Source organism: Lactuca saligna, chromosome 6, assembly GCF_052625555.1.
Source record: "Lactuca saligna cultivar CGN05327 chromosome 6, ASM5262555v1, whole genome shotgun sequence".
Lineage (NCBI taxonomy): Eukaryota > Viridiplantae > Streptophyta > Magnoliopsida > Asterales > Asteraceae > Lactuca > Lactuca saligna.
This window is the reverse complement of record NC_136422.1, coordinates 4,579,268-4,601,823: the sequence shown is the minus strand read 5'-3', so window position 1 is coordinate 4,601,823 and position 22,556 is coordinate 4,579,268.

The following is a 22,556-nucleotide window of genomic DNA, read 5'->3' as shown; positions in this document are numbered from 1 at the left end:
GGTCTGCATCAACCTCCAAGTCTATAATGATTCCCAGCCCAGATTGGCTATATATATATATATATATATATATATATATATATATATATATATATATATATATAAACCAACGGGTTGGCATTGGTGCCTTCGACCCACTAATGCAGTAAGAAGAATCACCTTCAAAAGAAGATAATTGAACTGCACATTTGAGCTGATGCTAACACGACTCCTCACACTAATCATATTCCAAAAATAACCCTAGTTATTTATCAGGGTTCTAACCCATAATAAACAGTCCAAATATTCCAATATCCTAATTAAGGGCTAAAAGGTCATTTTGCCTATCCCATTTAGCCCAACCTAAAAAAACCCCAACTCCTAACGCTCGAAGACCCAAAAGAAAAGTCCAAATGTTGAATATGGGTCATAGGTCCCGCGTAAAAGTGCTTAATGCGAAAAGGAGGAACATGGTCGAGGTGCAATATGCACAATGTACACCTAACTACGCCTGGTATACGCACCGATGATTAAGTTCTTCTATGAAGGCCTTAATGCCTTAAGACCTAACGTACAAATTTCAGATCTGAACTTCATAAAACATTTAAGGTCATAAAGTTGCAACCTTTATGCCTTTGCATGGCTACAAGGAGCCCAACATAAAAAACCTAACTCATTTAACCATTTACCACTCCATAACTCCAGATCCAACCATTTATTTTAATGACATAAAATACCCTAAAACGTCTGAAAGGACAACTTAAAGGCTCTGGAGTATTTCATACTCACAAAGGTCTAGATTTTGGGACAAAAAGAGTGAAATCCAAGCTTAACTAAGATCTAGAGAGAGATGCATCAAGGCTGGAGCTTTATACCTCCAAAAGGTGCACAATGAAGAGAAAATGTTGGATCTAAGGACTTGAGAGCAACACCACTTCTTTGATGATCTTCCTTTACAGACAAGAATGTACACAAGTCACTCAAAAGCTCACATATGCTCTAAACTGGTTAGGGTCTGCAAGGACGGTCGATATGAGGGGTGGAGGCTGATAAGAGGAAGGTTTTTGGGGCTATAAGGGTGTTTAAATAGTGCACAAACCACAAATATTAGGGTTTGGCTCAGGCCATGTACGCCCAACGTACCAGTATATGCCCACCATACTCGACCAAGTCCAAGTATGCCCATTATACCGGCATGTAAGCCCAACATACACATATAGTCCTTAAAAATACAAAAATGCCACTGTGGGCCAGTTTACAAACAATTTGAATACCAAAGGGCTAAAAGGTAAATACCTGGAAGGGCAAGATATTACAACTCTCCCCCACTTGACTAGAGTTCATCCTTGAAGTCCTCTACCTCGAATAAATCGGGGTAGTGCTCTCACATCTCCGGCTTGAGCTCCCAAGTACATTTGGAACCCTTCTTGTGCTGCCACTGGACCTTGACTAAATACACCACCTTGTTGCATAAGGGCTTAGTATTCCTATCCAAGATCGCCACTAATCTCTTGATATAATTCAGACGATCATCAACTTGAATATCGTCTAAAAGGATAACTGCAAAGTCACCAACCACACACTTATGAAGCTGAGAAACATGGAAGGTCTTATGGATTTGACTAAGCTCATTGGGAAAATCCATCTGGTATGCAACCTTGCCCACCTGGGCGATGGTCATGAAGCGACCAATAAATCGAGGGCCCAGCTTGCCCAGCTTCCGAATCTAATGACACCTTTCCAAGGTGACACCTTTAGAAGAACCAAGTTTCCCACCTGAAACTCGAGGTCTGAACGTCGCCGATCTGCATAACTCTTTTATCGGCTTTGTGAGACTCACAACATGTTGCACACTTGTTGAATCAACTCAGTTGTCTTGATTACTACTTTTGTACTCCCCATGACCTAATACCTAACCTCGCCCCAACCTAGAGGCGTCCTGTATCTCCACCCAGATAATGTCTCAAAAGGTGGTCGGTCAATAGTAGCATGATAACTGTTATTATAAGAGAATTTGGCTAGAAGAAGGTAAGAATCCTAACTCCCTCCAAAATCAAACACTCATGCCCGAAGCATATCTTCGAGTGTTTGAATCGTACGGTTACTCTGTCCGTTGTTTTGGGGGTGGTATGTTGAGCTGAAGTGCAACTGAGTACGCTCACTCATGAAATTTCCTCCAAAATCTAACACGTATGCCTGGAGCATATCAAACATCCCGGTCTGAAACCACTAAAGTTGGCACCTCGTGCCGGACCACCACCTCCTGAATATAAATGCCGACTAACTTCTCCATTGATATACTCTTAGAAATAGGTATGAAGTGTGCACTCTTGGTCAACCTATCTACAATAACCGGATAGAATCAACTCCACACGCCGTCCTTTTTAGCTTCGTGATAGAATCCATGGTGATCTCTTCTTACTTCCACATGGGAATGGGTAGCAGCTGCATTTTGTTGTGGGGTCTCTGGTGTTCAGCCTTGACTTTCTTGCAAGGCATACACCGCTCTGCAAACCATGTTATCTCCCTCTTCATATACGGCCACCAATAACCTAGCTTTAGATCCCGATACATCTTCATGGCCCCTGGATGAATCAAAAACTTTGACTTATGAGCCACTTCCAGAACTGCCTATCTCACCCCTCCAGTATTTGGAACCTAAACTCTACAACACTGAGTCAACAATCCCCATTGTCTCTGAAAAATAGAGGAATTTGACCCCTGATTTGCTCTGCCTTCTAGTTCTCCTTTTCTAAGCCTTCCACCTGAGCTTTCTTGATTAAATTACACAAAGGATAAATAATAACCATCTCCAGGCATACATCTCTGATAGGTACGCTCATTGCTTTGTAGCTTAAGGCATCAGCCACCACATTAGCTTTCCCCAGGTGGTACAGTATCTCACAATCATAGTCCTTTACCACATTCAACCATCTCCTCTGTCGTATATTTAGATTCAGCTGGTCCATTAAATATCTCAAATTCTTATGGTCAATGTAGATAGTACACCTAACCCCACACAGGTAGTGCCTCCAAATATCTAGGGAAAAAACCACATCCCTTAACTTCAAATCATGCGTAAGGTAGTTTGCCTCATGAGGCTTCAGCTGCCTTGAAGCGTAAGCAATCACATGACCCATCTACATAAGAACGAATCCCAAACCCGATACAAAAGCGTTACAATAGACCACAAAATCATCCATACCTTCGGGAAGCACAATAATAGGGGCCTCACATAATCCTTGCTTCAATGTCTCGAATGCTAACTGCTGATCGCCCCCCCACTGAAAAGTAATATTCTTCTTTTTCAAGCGGGTCAATAGCATTACGATCTTGGAGAAATCCTCGATAAATCTCTGATAATACCCAATGAGACCAAAGAAGCTTCGAATCTCTTATGGGGTCCTCGGAACCTCCCATCATATCACAACCTCGATCTTGTCCAGGTCAACCAATATACCCTTCTGGTTGACGATGTGCCCAAAAACTACACCTCAAGCAACCAAAACTCACATTTAGAGAATTTGGCATACAAACTTTCTCTCCCCAGGGTCTCTAAAATCACTTGCAAGTGATCCTCATGCTATTCCGTGTTCTTGGAATAAACCAAAATATCATCTATGAATACTATCACCAATCGATCAAGCATTGACCTGCAAACCCAGTTCATGACATCGATGAATGTCAGTGGTGCATTGGTGAGCCCGAATGGCATCACCACGAACTCGTAATGACCACAACGAGTCCTGAAAACCATATTTTATACTTCATCATCCATTACACTCATCTAGTGATACCCTAATCACAAATGAATCTCGGAAAACTAAGACTCACTGTAACGACCATAAAATTTCAACAAATTTTAACTTTTAAAAAACAACCCATTTTCATAATGTTATTACAAAAAGGTTTTCAATACAATTATTATCAGAGTCTTCCTAGAATCACATCGTAAAATATAATTATGAGGAGCGGTACGATCACGCCTTTGCCTTGCCACGGTCTCCTGAAGAACCTGAAAAACATAAAACCACAAGTGTAAGCCTGAAAGATTAGTGAGATACCCCCAAAATACCAACCACATATGCCACACACGCATAACATGCAATATCATATCAGAACACAGAACAACCATGCATTTCGGGTCTACTGTGTGACTGGTCCGCTGCATTGGCCTTCAGTCCACCTGGTCCACCCTCCGAGTCTAGCCATACATATCGAGTCTACAATGTGATTGGTCCTCCTGCACCCCGACCCTCAAGTGTCTAACCTGATGACAATGATAACAGATCCTCAAATTCCGACCTGAGGCTGCCTGCCGACAATCCCTCACATAGTACCCCTCATTTCCGCACTTGCGGCATGCACTACCGGACCTACAACCTCTAGTTTGACCCTTCCCACACTTCCCACAAGTGTGGCTGCTCTGATCTCCCAATCTAGAATCGACGGTCTTAGACCGTTTCGGCAACGGCTGCGACTGCACCAGAGCCTGCCTCTGCTCTCGCAACTACAACTCAATCTCCAACTCACGCCGCCTGGCGGCCTCCTGCAACTCTAACAAGATCTCGCACCTCTGCGTAGACACAAATTGCCTGATATCCCTCTTGAGCATACTCAGATATCGGAACATCTGAGCCTGCTCCGAAGCAAACTCGGGGCAAAACATCGCCCTCTCAGTGAACATCCTGGTGATCTCCGTCACAGACTCCGAATCCTGCTTCAGCTCAAGGAGCTCCTGAGCCAATCTCTCCCTCTCAACCCGCAGAACATAATGAGTGCTGAACATCTCTCGGAACTGATCCCAAGAAACTGTAGCCCTCTGCGCATCCGAATATGACCCCGTGATTAATCTCCACCGATCCTTCTCCCCAAGCCTCAACAGGTTCAGAGCACACCTCACCCTCTGATCAGCAGGGCATGAACACGTGAAGAAACACCCTTCCACGTCTGGCAACCATCTCATAGCAACAATCGGGTCCTAAACTCCATCAAAGGTAGGGGGCTTCGTATTATCGAAGTCCCGATACTGGAAATCTCTACCTGCTCCTCCCCCTGCCGCTGCTACAACCGCTTTAGCCTCCGCGGCAGCCGTCTCTATGAGAGCCGCATAGCGCTCATCAAAATACTCAACCAAGGCGGTCTTGATCGACCCAAACAGTTCCGACAGCTCGGCCTAGAACAACGCAGCAACCTCATCATGCAGGATCTCATGAATCCTAGCATCCAACTCGCCTGTGCTTATCTGACCAATAACCTCGGGTGGTACTGACCCGCCCTGACCTCCCTCTCCTGCTCCCGATCCCGACCTGGATTTGATCCCAGCATGTCTCGTAACCACCATACTGAAAAACACCACAAGATCTTAGATACTTCTCACTATCCCGGGAACCAACTCCCAAACCAACCCTAGAGGTTGTGGCTTATTTGATACGCGTATGGGTCCTGGGTTTCAGTAGTACGGGCCCATACTACCTTCCACACCTACAAATATTTATATCAATTATCACCACAACACCCTAGTGAAAAACAAACATAACAAGAACTCAACCCTCACTCCTAGAGGAACACTGGAAATCTCCCACAAAAGAACCCTAGGCTAGCAGGCATCATAAATCAGGCAACATTATCATGAAATCCTGGAGATCTCTAGCCTAATACTAGCATGTTGTTCTATCAAAGCTCAAAAAAAATATCATGTATGGTATTTTGGGGTTACTTACTGGCTCCGGCTGATCGTACCTCCGCGTCCTCCTTTTACTCATTTTGAAAACCATTTTAAATTCTCTTTTAAAAAAAACTCTCCCTCATTTGAGACTGGATTCACACGAATGTTCCTCCAATTCACTCAAACCAAGGCTCTGAAACCAACTTGTAATGACCATAAAACTTCAAAAAATTTTAACTTTTCAAAAACAACCCATTTTCATAATGTTATTACAAAAAGGTTTTTAATACAATTATTATCAGAGTCTTCCTAGAATCACATCGTAAAATATAATTATGAGGAGCGGTACGATCACGCCTTTGCCTTGCCATGGTCTCCTAAAGAACTTGAAAAACATAAAACCACAACTGTAAGCCCGAAAGCTTAGTGAGATACCCCCAAAATACCAACCACATATACCATACACACATAACATGCCATATCATATCAGAAAATAGAACAACCATGCACTTCGGGTCTATTGTGTGACTGGTCCGCTGCACCAGCCTTCAGTCCACCTGGTCCACCCTTCGAGTCTAGCCATACATATCGAGTCTACAGTGTGATTGGTCCGCCCGCACCGTGCCTTCAATCCACCTGGTCCACTCTCTATGTCTACAGGATGACTGGTCCGCCCGCACCAGGCCTTCAGTCTGTCTGGTCCACTCTCCGAGCCTCGGCACATCTCATCCGCCCTTGCGGGGCCTACAGCCTATCCGGACCGCTCGTTGGGCCTTCGGAATAACCGGTCCGCCCTAGGTATGTTGGCCTACAGCACAAAGCAGGACCCACCTCAACCTAACCCCAATCAAACAACCATGCGCACATAAACATACAATCATATAATAATTCACATCCAATCAAACCGATCTAGCAGATATCATAACATACTCTAAACAGGATACCGACCTAACAGGTTACTAGCATATACAATCCTAACTATCCAGATGCAAACATAGCAAGGCAACAACATAACAACGATACCCGGATTACAATCCAATAAAGGGTCGGCCTTGGTGCCTTAGACCCTGTTGATATAGTGAGGATAACTCACCTCGCAATTGTCGAAACTCTGAACTTGAAAAGCGGACTCCCGAATCACCGACTCACCGAAAATCCCAAACTAGCCAACATAACAAAATAATCATTAGGTCAAACATATATCCACTTATTGGGCCAAGGCCAAAGTCAAATTCTCCTACAAAGCCCAATATTGGCCCAATTTACTAAATTGGGCCCACCTTTACAACCGGGCCTAGATCCAAGGTCCTTTATAATAATTGGGCCCAAAATACTCCATCCATACTATTCAATCAAGGCCCAAACTTATTAGCCCAATGACAGCCCAAACAAGCAAGGCCCAAAAATTAAAATGCAACAGAGGGGGTATGCTGGGCGTACCCTTCTTGGTACATTGGGCGTAAAATGATGCTTCGCCATTTGGGATCGGGGCACTGACCCGCTACACTAGGCGTACACCCTTGTTACGCGAGGCGTAACTTCACTGCTCAACAAGTCCATACAACTTCTTAATGGCTTAAGCTCTTAAGCCCAAACTTCAGATCCTTAGGCCAAATATGTCTAGGATTCATAAACTCTCAAACTTTATTACCTGGGATGTCCATAAGGTTCTTAATCGAAGGTCTTAACCCATTTAGACCAATCTATATCACATATGAGACAACCAAAGCCCTTGAGACCTTATTTTTCTTATTCAAGACCTCTCCTATGGTCTAAAAGGACAGTTAATCTCAGCCAACTCGAGACATGCATCAAGATAAGGTTTTTGGGACAAGAATGATGTCAAAACTTCACAACACATAGATCTACACAATATGATTGCCAAGCAAGAGACTTTATACCTCAAAAGGGCTCCGGGAGATGATTTTTTCCAGATCTAAAAGCTCTAACTTCCCAAGTTCTTCTTTGACAACTCCCTTGATTCCTCTTCTAAGATTAAACTTCCAAAATGAGCTTCCCAAGGTCAAGATCTCACAAAAAGGAAGGGAGAGGCATTCTAGGGTTTTTCTGAGGTTGGGGAGACTGATAATGAGGCTAAGGTTCGAGCCATTATGTTCCTTATATAGTGGCTTACCCTTAAATTAGGGTTTAAAGACTATAGACGTACGCTGGGCGTACGCCCCCCACAACCCGCGTTCATTTACCCAATTACACTGGGCGTAACTCAGCCTACGCTGGGCGTACCCAGCGTGTCCCATTCTTCATACTTGGCCTTCCTTTTTCAGCTTTTCCCATTTAGGGCTATAATCGATAATATCTTCGAAATGTCGTAACTCCTCTATTCTAAGCCCGTTCCCGATGAACTTTACATTCACACGAAGGCGGCGAGAAGCCGTATGCTTCTATCAACATACACCAGTCCGAAACCTTCTCGGGTAAAACCCATTGCCCATAAAAACCGAAAGGCCATTACTCTTGATCTCGGGAGCCCATGAATAGATATTTAAGAACGGGGCGTTACACTCACCATGAATCTGATCAAATAAGTCATCGATTCTCGGGAGCGGGTAACGATTCTTCAACGTTAAATGATTTAGCTCCCAGTAGTTAGTGCACATCATGCGTGAGCCATCCTTCTTCTTCATGAATAGGATCGGTGCTCCCGAAGGTGAGCTACTTGGCCTAGTAAATCCCTTGTCTAGAAGCTCCTGAAGTCGCATAGGGAACTCCTGCATCTCTAAAGTCGCATAGACAACTCCTGCATCTCCCAATAGTCCATGCACATGGTAGCAGTCGATCGAGGGGTCATAGAACATAAGCTGATGATCAGGCTTGGGACCAAGGAGATAAAGCAGAAAAATCGTGTCTAGGGAGGAGACCGAAATAAGGCGATAAACGCAGAGGTTGCCAAGCTAACTAAAGCCCACATTATTCTGGAGGCATTCTTCCCAACATGGATTTCCAATCTGGTCATGTTCAAAAAACACGACGGGGCATGGTGTATGTGTGTCGACTACTTAGACTTAAGCAAGGCATGTCCCAAGGACTGCTACCCGCTCCTAGAGATAGACCAGAAGGTAGAATCCATGCACGGTTTCCAATGGAAATCTTTCTTAGACACATACAATGGCTACCACCAAATCCTCATGAGTAAGGAAGACAAAGAGAAAACCACCTTCTATACAATCCATGGTTCTTTTTGTTACAAAAAGATGCATTTTGGACTGTAGAATGTGGGCATGACATACTTATGTTTGGTCGAATCTGTCTCTGCCAACCAAATCGGTCGGAACATCGAGTCTTTGTAAACGATATGGTCATAAAAAGCCCAGACGAGTAGAGGTTGGAAGCTGACATTGAAGAAACACTACAAAACCTAGAGAAAGTAAAAAAATGAAACTGAACCCCGAAAAGTGCACCTTTGGGGTGGAAGAGGGGTAGTGACTATGGTATTACATCAAGAAAGAAGGGATCCAACCTAACCCTACCAAGATAGCAGAAATCAAGGAAGTGCCATGACCCCACACGCTAAGAGACGCCTAGGGCTAGAACGGTAAGTTGACAGCACTAATACGCTTCATCTCCAAATTATCTAAGAAGACAATGCTGCTATTTGACACCCTGAAAGGATGTATCAAGAAAAACAACTTTCGTTGGACGCCAGAAGCTGAATTTGCGCTACACCAAATAAAGGAAGCACTACACATGCACACTGGCCAACCCAATCCCTAGAGAGACACTCCAGGTGTACCTGTCAGCATTCAATGAAGCTATCTTATCGGTTGTAGTAGTGGAGAGGCAAGGAAAGAAACTCCTTGTTTAATTTGTTAGCTAGACACTAGAAGGAACGAAGCGAAACTACCTCATCATAGAAAAATTAGTGATTACACTGATCTACATAGCCTGACGATTGTGGAGATACTTCCAAGTGCACCAAATAGAGATTCTAACTAACTGCACAATCAAGCTAGTACTCTTGTAGCTAGAAACCTCATGGCACCTTGAAAATTTGGCCATTAAGGTGGAGGAACATGATATCAGCTACCATCCCCGAACGAGCATCAAAAGAGGAGATAATTAGGCATGGAACCTTTATACAAATGGGGCCTGCATCAAGGAAGGATCAAGGGAGGACCTCATCCTAACTAGCTCCACGAGTGAAGAAGTCACCTACGCTCTATGTTTTGACTTCCACATGTCCAACAACGAAGCTGAGTATGAAGCCTTGCTAGCAGGACTAAGACTTCCGATGAAAATGGGAATAAAAAAGGTAATGACCCTAACCGACTATCAACTAGCCGCCAAACAAGTCATAGGAGAATTTGAAACGAAGGATAAAAGGACAAAAAATATGTGAAAATGGTTAAACATATCACGAGTTCGTTTGACAGCTTTTCCATCAAACAGATACCAAGAGGAAGCAACATACGAGCTAACACTTTGAGAAAACTTGCGTCAACGTGCTTGGACCACTTATCTAAAGAATTCTTAGTAGAAGTACTCAAAGAGCAAAGGATCGAAAAGCTTTGGGTCCACTACTTATCCACATCACAACCTAACTGGATGACGCCCATTATGGACTACCTACAACTTGGCATCCTTTCAGATGGTCATGCAGAAGCCGGCAAAACAAGAATACGGGCCCCTAATATGTCATCCTAAAAGGGGTATTATACAGGAAAGGATACACGGCCCCTTGTCTCAAATGTATAGACAAGGCTTCTGGTAAACAATCCCTTCACAAAGCTCATGTTGGACCGGTAGGGGCCTACGAGGTATCAAGAGTCCTTACAAACAAGATACTTTGAATGAGACTATATTGTCAAGACACCCATGATGACACAACCAAGCTCACTCACACATGCATAGAATGCCAAATGTTTTCTCTGGTGCAATGTGCTCCTCTAACATCGCGAACAAGAACTGTTAGCCCCTAGCCATTCTACCAACAGGGAATTGACATTGTAGGACCATTGCTAGAGGCCCCTGGTAGAATCAAATTGCTAGTCGTAGCAGTGGACTATTTTACAAAGTGGATAGAGGCACAACCATTGGCATGTATCGTGGGAAGGTATATTATCAAGGTACTGTGGATACACATTATCACAAGGTTTGGTGTTCAAACTCTCACTAGCTAACACTCAAAATCAATCATGGCCCTGTTGGGGCCCAACTAGTCCATCCCGATAATAACGTTCGATCCCCGCAAAGGAATAGGCACGAAATCAGTGGAGTATCTCTCACTAAATAGGTTCAGGACACACCTACGGTGAACCCTCAAAGCACTCATAGAACGGTCATCCATAATATCAATCTCTAATGGATAATCGAAGGACCCAAGAGCATCACTAAACTTCTTGCTAATTGCAAGTGATACAAAGGATCGAGTAGCACCCGATCAAACTGTTGGATTTTGGCCATAAGAACATTTCTATGTGCACATTCAAACCCTAATGCTTGGATCTAGGTTTCTCTAATTGAACATGCAATGTATCCAAGACTTTGATTGATAAATCTAGTATAATAACACAAGAAATCATATCTAAAAGAATACCTTGAATTAGTTGCTTGAATCTTCTTTCCCTTGGAGCTTAGAGTCACAAATGTCACTCCTCTAATGGCTTACAAACACCAACTAGCAAGAGGATGATTTGATAGAGATGGAAGAGGTTGAGAAATTTGTCAGGGCTCACTGGTTATTGGAGGAGCCCTGACAAATTTGGTTTCTCGATCTCAGATTTATTCGATCTCAGATTTATTCGACATAGAACTTAATCGAACACATCAATTTAGTTCTGACTGGGCCCGACACATAAGTCAAATCAAATCATCGAGCGGCCGAGATATCGCTTTTACCCTCTTAGGATAATATTAACAGATAAACTTCAACTTATATGCATTTACTCATTCATTAATCAACTATACACAACAATGCGTTTTATAACATCAATTTACTGATGAGGTTTCGCATTATCAATGTACAACCAATTAACAAATAAGAAACCATATATCTAGGTTTTAAGACCATAGGATATTATCGTCTCGCGATTAACCTTTTTTCTCAAATTCCATAAGGTGATTCCAGCAAGCGCGGGTTTGTTCCAATACTCAAAACTAGTTCATAAGCACTCATGAACGTTGCAGCAAACTTTTACTATGTCTAATACCATTTAGACAATCTACACACCAATTCATGACAATCTTCATTCATACCTACTTCCAACATATGAACGATTGTCGATTGTTTGAATAATTCGATTATTCCAAATAAACTCAATTATTCAGGAAGTCAAAACATGCAAAGTGAAACAATAGTTAAACATTTAACATATGACAATAACTTTACTTATAAATAATACTCATTTATTTATTCATCAAATGTTAAATTGCATTTATCTATTATAAGTTTCTAAAACTATCTAATCTAATCTAATATCATCTCTTCGCCCAATACTCTTAGCATGCTGCAAATGCTTAACCCTACTCAGTCCCTTCGTAAGCGGATCTGCTGGGTTATCTTCTGATGATATCCTCCTCACCACGAGGTGTCCTTCTTCTAATCGATGTCTAATGAAATGATATTTTCTATCGATATGACGAGATCTAGCATGATCCCTTGGTTCCTTGGTCAAAGCAACCGCTCCTTTATTATCACAGAAAATTTCCATAGGCTCCTTTATGGCAGGCACAACTCCAAGATCACCAATGAAGTTCTTCAGCCATATTGCCTCCTTCGATGCTTCGCTCGCTGCAATGTACTCTGATTCACACGTTGAATTAGCTACGGTTTCCTGCTTGGAACTCTTCCAAGTTAGTGCTCCTCCATTAAGAGTAAAGACCCAGCCCGACTGCGAATGGAAGTTGTCCCTGTCGGTTTGAAAGCTGACGTCACTATACCATCACACCTTCAAGTCATCACTCCCCCCGAGAACTAAAAACCATTCCTTGGTCCTCCGAAGGTACTTAAGGATATTCTTGACCGCAATCCAATGTGCTCTGCCAAGGTTCCCTTGATATCTACTAACCATGCTCAAAGAAAAGGCTACATCAGGGTGAGTACAAGTCATAGCATACATGATTGAGCCAACTGCAGAAGCATATGGTACTCGGCTCATCTCTGCTATCTCGGCTTCGGTACTCGAACTTTGAGTCTTACTCAACTTGGCATTACTGTGTATCAGTAATTCTCCCTTCTTTGAATTTTCCATACTAAAACGTTTTTGTACTTTATCTAAGTGAGTGTTCTGACTAAGTCCTATTAGTCTGTTACTTCTTTCTCTCACTATCCTTATTCCCAAAATATAGGAAGCCTCTCTGAGGTCCTTCATAGCGAAGCACTTCCCGAGCCAGGACTTAACCTCCTGCAGAGTCCGGATGTTGTTTCCTATGAGCAGTATGTCATCTACATACAAAACGAGAAAGCTAACTATACTCCCACTGGCTTTGACATATACACATGATTCATCTTCGCTTCGTACAAATCCAAACTATTTGACTTTCTCATCAAAGCAAAGATTCCATCTGCGAGACTCTTGCTTAAGTCCATAAATGGAATTCTCAAGCTTACACACTCTATTTGGGTGCTTCAGATCAACAAAACCCTCTGGTTGAGCCATGTAAACATCCTCAGCCAACTTCCCGTTAAGGAAAGCGGTCTTGACATCCATTTGCCAAATCTCATAATCATGAAATGCGGCAATTGCTAGCATCACTCTAATAGACTTTATCTTCGCAACTGGTGAGAAGGTCTCATCATAGTCAACTCCGGGAGTTTGAGTAAAACCCTTCGCAACCAATCACGCCTTATATGTGTGTACGTTTCCATCCACGTCGGTCTTCTTCTAGAAGATCTGTTTGCACCCAACGGTCTTATGTCCGGGCACATTATCATCCAAATTCCAAACTTGGTTGTCATACATGGATTGGATCTCGCTGTCCATTGCCTCTTTCCATTTTGCAGACTCCGAGCCTTCCATGGCTTCCTTAAAGCTATTAGGTTCATCTAGATTTATTAGTGTACCATCACTAATATACGTGTCCCCTTCGGTAGTAATATGAAAACCATATAAGTGGGGTTGAACTCTAACTCTTTCAGAACGTCTAAGAGGTAAGGACTGGTCAATCGGTTCAACCAGAGTCTCCTCCTCGAGTTGATTGCCAGCAGTAGAGGTTTCTTCATCAATCGATTCTTGAATTTCTTCAAGCTCGATCTGCCTCCCACTGTCTCCTTGGCTTATGAGTTCTTGTTCTCGGAAAACACCTCTCCTTGCAACGAAGACAACATTGTCACTCGGTCTATAGAAGTGATATCTAAAGGATTTCTACGGGTAGACGATGAAAATACATCGCTCACTATGAGGTTTGAGCTTGTCGTGAGTATATCATCTTAGGAAAGCCTCGCAACCCCAAACCTTTATATGTGCTAATGAGGGAGCTTTCCCTATCCACATCTCGTGAGGTGTTTTGGTAACCTTCTTCGTAGGGACTCGGTTAAGGATATGGGTGGCAGTCTCTAAGGCGTACCCCCAGAATGAGATGGATAGTGAAGTACGACTCATCACAGAACGAACCATGTCTAACAAGGTTTGATTACGCCTTTCTACCACACCATTCAATTGGGGTGTCCTAGGTGGCATCAATTGCGAAACTATTCCGCATTCTTTGAGATAATCGTGGAATTCAAGACTTAGGTACTCTCCTCCTCGATCGGATCGAAGCATCTTGATTTTCCTACCTAATTGATTCTCCACTTCATTTTTGACCTCTTTGAACTTTTCAAATGTTTCTGACTTTTGCTTGATTAAGTAAATATACCCTTATCTACTATAGTCATCGGTAAAAGTCACATAGAAGCGGTTCCCATCCTTTGTGGTTGATCTAAAGGGTCCACACACATCGGTATGTATGAGGTCCAATAAACCCTCACCCCTTTCACTAATGTTAGTGAAGGGTGACTTGGTCATCTTTCCAAGTAAACAAGATTCGCATGTGTCATCTTCCCTAAGGTCGAATGACTCCAACACTCCATCCTTTTGGAGTTGGGCTATGCGCTTGTTGTTGAAATGTCCAAGACGATAATGCCACAAGGATGCTCTATCCATACTATTGGAAGAATCCATGCATAAAACATCATTTCTGAGGTTATCTATAATCATAACAGTTTCATAAATTCCATTACATGGCATTGCTTCAAAATATAAGACACCATTTAGAAAAGCATAAATAGAACCATTCTCATTATTAAAAGAAAATCTAAATCCTTGTCTAAACAAACCATGAAACAAAATGATGTTTCTTGCCATTTCTGGCGAGTAGAAAAAATTATCTAAATCTAAACATAATCCATTACTAAGCACTAAAGAATACCCTCCAATCTTGGTCACATGCGATGATCTTTTGTTCCCCATGATTAGATTTATGTTTCCATGCTCCACATCCCTATTTCTTCTTAGTCCCTGCAATTCAGAACAAAGGTGGTAACCACATCCAGTATCGAGGACCCAAGAAATAGCATGAGATGAATCATTAGATTTAATTTTGTAAACACTTGCGAAAGATGGCTTGATCTTTCCTTCCTTGATTGCTTGCAGTATTCTGAGCAACTTCTCTTCCAATTCCCTATTTTGTGGCAATGGTGGCACTCTGCCTCCTTTGGGTTAGAGTTGGACTTACCAGGATCAACTTTGGTCCCAATAGAAGAGGAACCATCTCGGGACTTTCGCGTGCGGTGGCTCTTAGACGGAGCCTTCCTCTTCTTACCACTTCCTTGCCTAATAGCCAAAACAGGAGCAGCGGGTGGATTGGGAGTTGGTGCAACAGACTTGTCCTTGAGGTTTGTCTCAGCAACCCTTAGGAGACCTTGGAGTTTACTTAGGGTGACCTCTTCCTTGTTCATGTGGTAGGTCATCGTAAATTGGTTGTAACACGGAGGCAAGGAATGAGGTACCATGTCGATAGCCAAATCTTCCCCAAAGTCGACATTCAACTTGTGATGACAATCGACATACCTTTGCACCTTTTGCAAGTGTACGATTAGAGATTCTCCATGTCCCATTTTAGCAGAGATCATGTTAGTGAAGATCTCGTAACGTTCCTGCCTTGCGTTTTGATGGTATCCCTCCAACAAGTCTTGATGCATTTCATACGGATACATGTCCTCATAGGACTTTTGGAATTCGGAGTTCATAGTGGCTATCATGATGCAATGAACCTTCGTTGCATCACGCTCATGAGTTTCAACAGCGGTAATTTCAGCCGGAGTAGCGATTTCTGGATTGATCTTCTCTAGGTTTTCGTCGAGCACATACTCCTTGTCCTCATAGCGAGCAATCGTGCGAATGTATCTTATAGATTCACTAAAGTTTGTTCCATCGAAAGTCACCTTTCGGCAAAGGCTCATCAATGTGAATGAACTAGCAGCAGTGTTGTTCGCGTTCGACAACTATAAATAGAAAGGACAAAATTTGATTAGAATTTGAATCCCTAATTATCACCCAATAAGAAAAATTAGGGCTAGGATCCAACAACATTATTTGCATATTAGAAAAGGGATGCCGTAATCCAACATGCAAACAATTTGAAGGTAAGTGAATGACGATTCACTAATTCTCCACCATGAAAACTTTACCTTTAAGTTTTAAACGCATTGAGAATTCCTAGGTTTCGATGAGATTCATTGCACTTTTCAATGGCATGTTTAAATCTCGATATGCCCTTCTTGTTTGTGACTGGGATGCCGAGGATCACAGAGTGGGTGTGAATAACCATGAAAATCTACACGGTGCCTTCATTGTAACAATCACCTATTCGATGTGCCGGTAAACAACACACGCTCCATTGAACTATGATAAACAATGAATCACCCTTTGCCACCTATGCTTAGAACCAATTAGTGTGCCGGTAAACCACACATGCTCCACTAACTTCTTAGCAAGGGTGCAAAGTCTAATTTAATGGGATTGCATCAATTCACTTTTACTAAAGTAACTAGGATTGAGAATTTTTTGAAAAACATGTAGTTACTTTATATTTAATATTATACTTTTAACGAGGAGATGAAGTTGCCCTATCCTACCCGCTCGGCTAACGACCCTTCACCGATCAAGCAAGCGATGCGAGTGAGTGTACACCCATTAAGCGCCATTTTATAGGCAACAACCTTATACCCACCCTATAGATCGGCTTCGTGAATGAGACCTACTAAAGGTAAGACTAGCATTTTAATTATATATATATATATATATATATATATATATATATATATATATATATATATATATATTAAGCTTGTAATCATATAAAGTATAAGGTTGAATTTTAAACTTGTAAAATTCTAGGGTTTGAAATTTAAATTGTCCAAATTAAACTTTTAATCACAAAAACTAAATGTCAAAACTTGAGGGTTAGTTTTAATCTTTTTAAAACATAAGTGATCAAATAACAAATAATTTAAATTAACCATTTAATCTCATAATTATCCATATTTGATGTTTCTTGCAAAACAATTTACCAATTTAATTAAAATAATTAATCAATTATCACATAAGGAAATTATTATTCAATTAATTGGTAATTATCTTTAATTAGGTCAAGGATATACTTATATATATGATAAAATCGGATTTATATTGACCCATTAAGATAAAGGCAAGTTTCCTTAAGATAAACAGCAAGAAATCTCGTAATTAGCTCCTCCTGACGCTCGGACTCGTCGAGTACCGCAATGGACTCATCGAGTCGAGGCCTACTCGCTAAGTCCACTATGGGAATCACCGAGTTCATCAGGCAGATTGACAAAATTCAAATTTTGCAAACAACAATCAAGCAACCAATGCATCAATTCAATAGAAACCAATCAAGGCTCTGATATCACTGTTGGATTTTGGCCATCAGAACATTCCTATGCACACATTCAAACCCTAATGCTTGGATCTAGGTTTCTCTAATTGAACATGCAATATATCCAAGACTTGGATTGATAAATCTGATGGGTTTTATACATAAGAACATTCCTAAGTGTGCATACAAACCCTAATGCTCAGATCTAGGTTTCTCTATTAAACATGCTTTGAATCCAAGACTTCTAATGACTAATTAGGTGTAAGAACAACACTAAATCAGATTTAGAATCATACCTTGATACACTTGTTTGATCTTCTTGTTCTTGGAGCTTTAAAGTCACAATTGTCACTCCTCTAATGGCTTACAAACACCAACTAGCAAAGAGGATGATTTGAGAGAGAGGAGAGAGGAGGGAATTCGGCCGGCGGTTCTCTACTTTAGATCAAGTACCGAATTCCCTTTGCTATAGGGTCTATTTATACTTGTAGACGCCTTAAGGGTTACAACTCAAACCCTAGTTGGATAACTATTACTCAAAGCAATCCAAATCCTTCCCAAGATAATGCTTTGGACGATTTTGAGGCTTATCCTAGCCTAGAAATCGTCCAACCCCTATCCAATAAGGATTTACAGTCTAAAGTTTAACTATCAAGCAATTGATAGTTTATACCCTCTTATTTAATTAATCTCCTTAAGTCACCAAATTAATACTAATTAATCTATGACTTATATTAATCAAATAACCATATTATTATTCCTTATATTATTCTCATAATATATTAATAATATCTATTCTCTCATAATAAATCATCCTACCAAGTTGCTATCGTGAAGGCAACCCAAAAGGACCATGCACAATCGGGTCAACTACTTGCCTAACATAGTTGCAGCCTTAGACACTATTCCAATAGTCTCCCACTTGGATAAGTCTAGTAACTATATGCGCAGGTACATTACGATTTGCAATCGTAGCTCTCAAAGACGCTACCAAACTATGATCTAATCAATCTTGTCCTTCAGATAAGGGATCGTACAGTCCTCTGTTAGATATCATGCTGACAATACTATGGAATAGTTAGTCTAGCATTTGGTTTCTCGATTTCCAATTTATTTGACATAGAACTTAATCGAACACATCAATTTAGTTCTGACCGGGCCCGATACATAAGTCAAATCAAATCATCGAGCGGCCGAGATATCAAATTTTCCTTCAAAGGATGAAAGTTACAGATAAGCATTTACTTATTCATTAACCAACTACACATAACAATGCGTTTTATAACATCGAGTTACCAATGCGTTTTCTCATTATCAATGTACCATCAATTAACCAATAACAAACCATACATCTAGGTTTTAAGACTATATGATATTATCGTCTTGCGATCACCTTTTACTATCTTATTCCATAAGGTGATTCCAGCAAGCGCGGGTTTGCTCTAATGCTCAAATCTAGGTCATAAGCACTCATGAACGTTGCATCAATCTTTTGCTATGTCTAACACCATTTAGACACTCTACACACCTATTCATGACAATCTTCATTCATATCTACTTCCGACATATGAACGATTGTGGATTATTTGAACAATTCGATTATTCTTAATAAACTCAATTATTCTGGAAGTCAAAACATGCAAAGTGAAACAATAGTTAAACAATTAACATAAAATAGTAACATTACATATAAATAAAACTCCTGTATTTAATCATCAAATGCTAATTACATTTATCTATTACACGTTTCTAATACTATCTAATCTACGCTAATATCATCCTTCAGCCCAATACTCCTAGCATGCTGCAAATGCTTAACCCTACTAAGTCCCTTCGTAAGCGGATCTGCTGGGTTATCTTCTGATGATATCCTCTTCACTACGGGTTGTCCTTCTTCTACACGATGTCTAATAAAGTGATATTTTCTATCGATATGTCGTGATCTACCATGATCTCTCGGTTCCTTGGTCAAGGCAACCGCACCTTCATTATCACAGAAAATCTCCACGGGCTCCTTTATGGCAGGTACAACTCCAAGATCACTAATGAAGTTCTTTAGCCATATTGCCTCCTTCGATGCTTCACTCGCTGCAGTGTACTCTGATTCGCACGTTGAATCAGCTACGGTTTTCTGCTTGGAACTTTTCCAAGCTACCGCTCCTCCATTCAGGGTAAAGACCTAGCCTGACTGTGAATGGTAGTTGTCCCTGTCGGACTGAAAACTGGTGTCACTAAACCCTCGCACCTTCAAGTCATCACTCCCTCCGAGGACTAAGAACCATTCCTTCGTCCTCCGAAGGTACTTAAGGATATTCTTCATCACAATCCAATGGGCTCTGCCTGGATTCCCTTGATATCTACTAACCATGCTCAAAGCAAAGGCTACATCAGGGCGAGTACAAGTCATAGCATACATGATTAGGCAAACTACGGAAGCGTATGGAACTCGGCTCATTTCAGCTATCTCAGCTTCAGTTCTCGAACTTTGAGTCTTACTCAACTTGGCATTGCTTTGTATCGGTAATTCTCCCTTCTTCGAGTTTTCCATACTAAAACGTTATAGTACCTTCTCTAAGTAAGTGTTCTGACTAAGTCCTATTAGTATCTTACTTCTCTCTCTCTCTTACTATCCTTATTCCCAAAATATAGGAAGCCTCTCCGAGGTCCTTCATAGCGAAGCACTTCCCGATCTAGGACTTAACTTCCTGCAGAGTCGGGATGTCGCTTCCTATGAGTAATATGTCATCGACATATAGAACGAGGAAGCTTACTACACTCCCACTAGCTTTGACATATACACACGATTCATCTTCGCTTCGTACAAATCCAAACTCTTTAACTTTCTCATCGAAGCAAAGATTCCATCTGCGAGATGCTTGTTTTAGTACATAAATGGACTTCTCAAGCTTACACACTCTATTCGGATGCTCCGGATCCACAAACCCCTCTGGCTGAGCCATGTAAACATCATCAGCCAACTTTCCGTTAAGGAAATCGGTCTTGACATCCATCTTCCAAATCTCATAATCATGAAATGCGGCAATAGCTAGCATCACTCTAATAGATTTTATCTTCGCAACTGGTGAGAAGGTCTCTTCATAGTCAACTCCGGGAGTTTGAGTAAAGCCCTTTGCAACTAATCGCGCTTTAAACGTGTGTACCTTTCCATCCACATCGGTCTTCTTCTTGAAGATCCATTTGCACCCAACGGTCTTACGTCCAGGCACATTATCAACCAAATTCCAAAGTTGGTTATCATACATGGATTGGATCTTGCTATCCATTGCCTCTTTCCATTTCGCAGACTCTGGGCGTGCCATGGCTTCCTTATAGCTATTAGGTTCATCAAGATTTATTAGTGTACTATCACTAATATACGTGTCCCCTTCGGTAGTAATATGAAAACCATACAAATGGGGTTGAACTCTAACTCTTTCGAAACGTCTAAGAGGTAATGATACGTCAATTGGTTCAATCGGAGTTTCCTCCTCGGGTTGAGCGCCAACGGTATAGGTTCCTTCATCTATCGATTCTTGAATCTCTTCTAGATCGATTTGCCTCCCACTGTCCCCTTGGCTTATGAGTTCTTGCTCTCGGAAAACTCCTCTCCTCGTAACAAAGACAACATTGTCCTTCAGTCTATAGAAGAGATATCCAAAGGATTTCTGCGGGTAGCCGATGAAAATACATCGCTCACTACGAGGTTCGAGCTTGTCGTGAGTATCTCGTCTTACGAAAGCCTCGCAACCCCAAACCTTGATATGTGCTAACGAAGGAGCTTTCCCTATCCACATCTAGTGAGGTGTTTTGGCAACCTTCTTAGTAGGGACTCGATTAAGGATATGGGCGACAGTCTCTAAGGCATACCCCCAAAAAGAGATAGATAGTGAAGCACGACTCATCATAGAGCGAACCATGTCAAACAAGGTTTGATTACGCCTTTCTGCCACACCATTCAATTGTGGTGTCCTAGGTGGCGTCAATTGTGAAACTATTCCACACTCCTTGAGATAATCGTGGAGTTCAAGACTTAGGTACTCTCCTCCTTGATCGGATCGAAGCAGCTTGATCTTCCTGCCCAATTGATTCTCCACTTCATTCTTAAACTCTTTGAACTTTTCAAATGTTTCTGACTTTTTCTTGATTAAGTAGATATACCCATATCTACTATAGTCATCAGTAAAAGTCACGTGGAAGCGGTTACCATCCTTCGTGGTAGATCTAAACGGTCCACACACATCGGTATGTATGAGGTCCAATAGACCCTCACCCCTTTCGCACGTACCAGGGAAGGGTGACTTAGTCATCTTTCTAAGTAAACAAGACTCGCATGTGTCATCTTCCCTAAGGTCGAATGACTCCAACACTCCATCCTTTTGGAGTTGGGCTATGCGTTTCTTGTTGACATGTCCAAGACGATAATGCCATAAGGATGCCTTATCCATACTATTGGAAGAATCCAAGTACAAAACATCATTTCCTAAGTTATCAACAATCATAACAGTTTCATAAATTCCATTACATGGTATAGCTTCAAAGTAAAAGACACCATTTAGATAAGCTAAAATAGAACCATTCTCATTATTAAAAGAAAATCTAAAACCTTGTCTAAACAAACCATGAAAAGAAATGATGTTTCTAGCCATTTCTGGCGAATAGCAACAATTATTCAAATCTAAAGATAAACTATTCCTAAGCACTAAAGAATACACTCCAATCTTGGTCACAGGCGACGATCTTCTGTTCCCCATGATTAGATTTATTCTTCCATGCTCCATGTCTCTACTTCTTCTTAGTCCCTGCACATTAGAACAAATGTGGTAACCACAACCGGTATCAAGAACCCAAGAAGTATTGTGAGATGAATCGTTAGATTTAATTGTATATATACCTGCGAAAGATGGCTTGATCTTTCCTTCCTTGATGGCTTGCAGGTACTCTGGGCAGCTTCTCTTCCAATGTCCTATCTTGTGGCAGTGGTGGCACTCTGCCTCCTTCGGGTTAGAGCAGGGCTTAGCGGGATCAAATTTGGTCCCACTAGAAGAGGCACCATCTCGGGCTTTAACCTTTT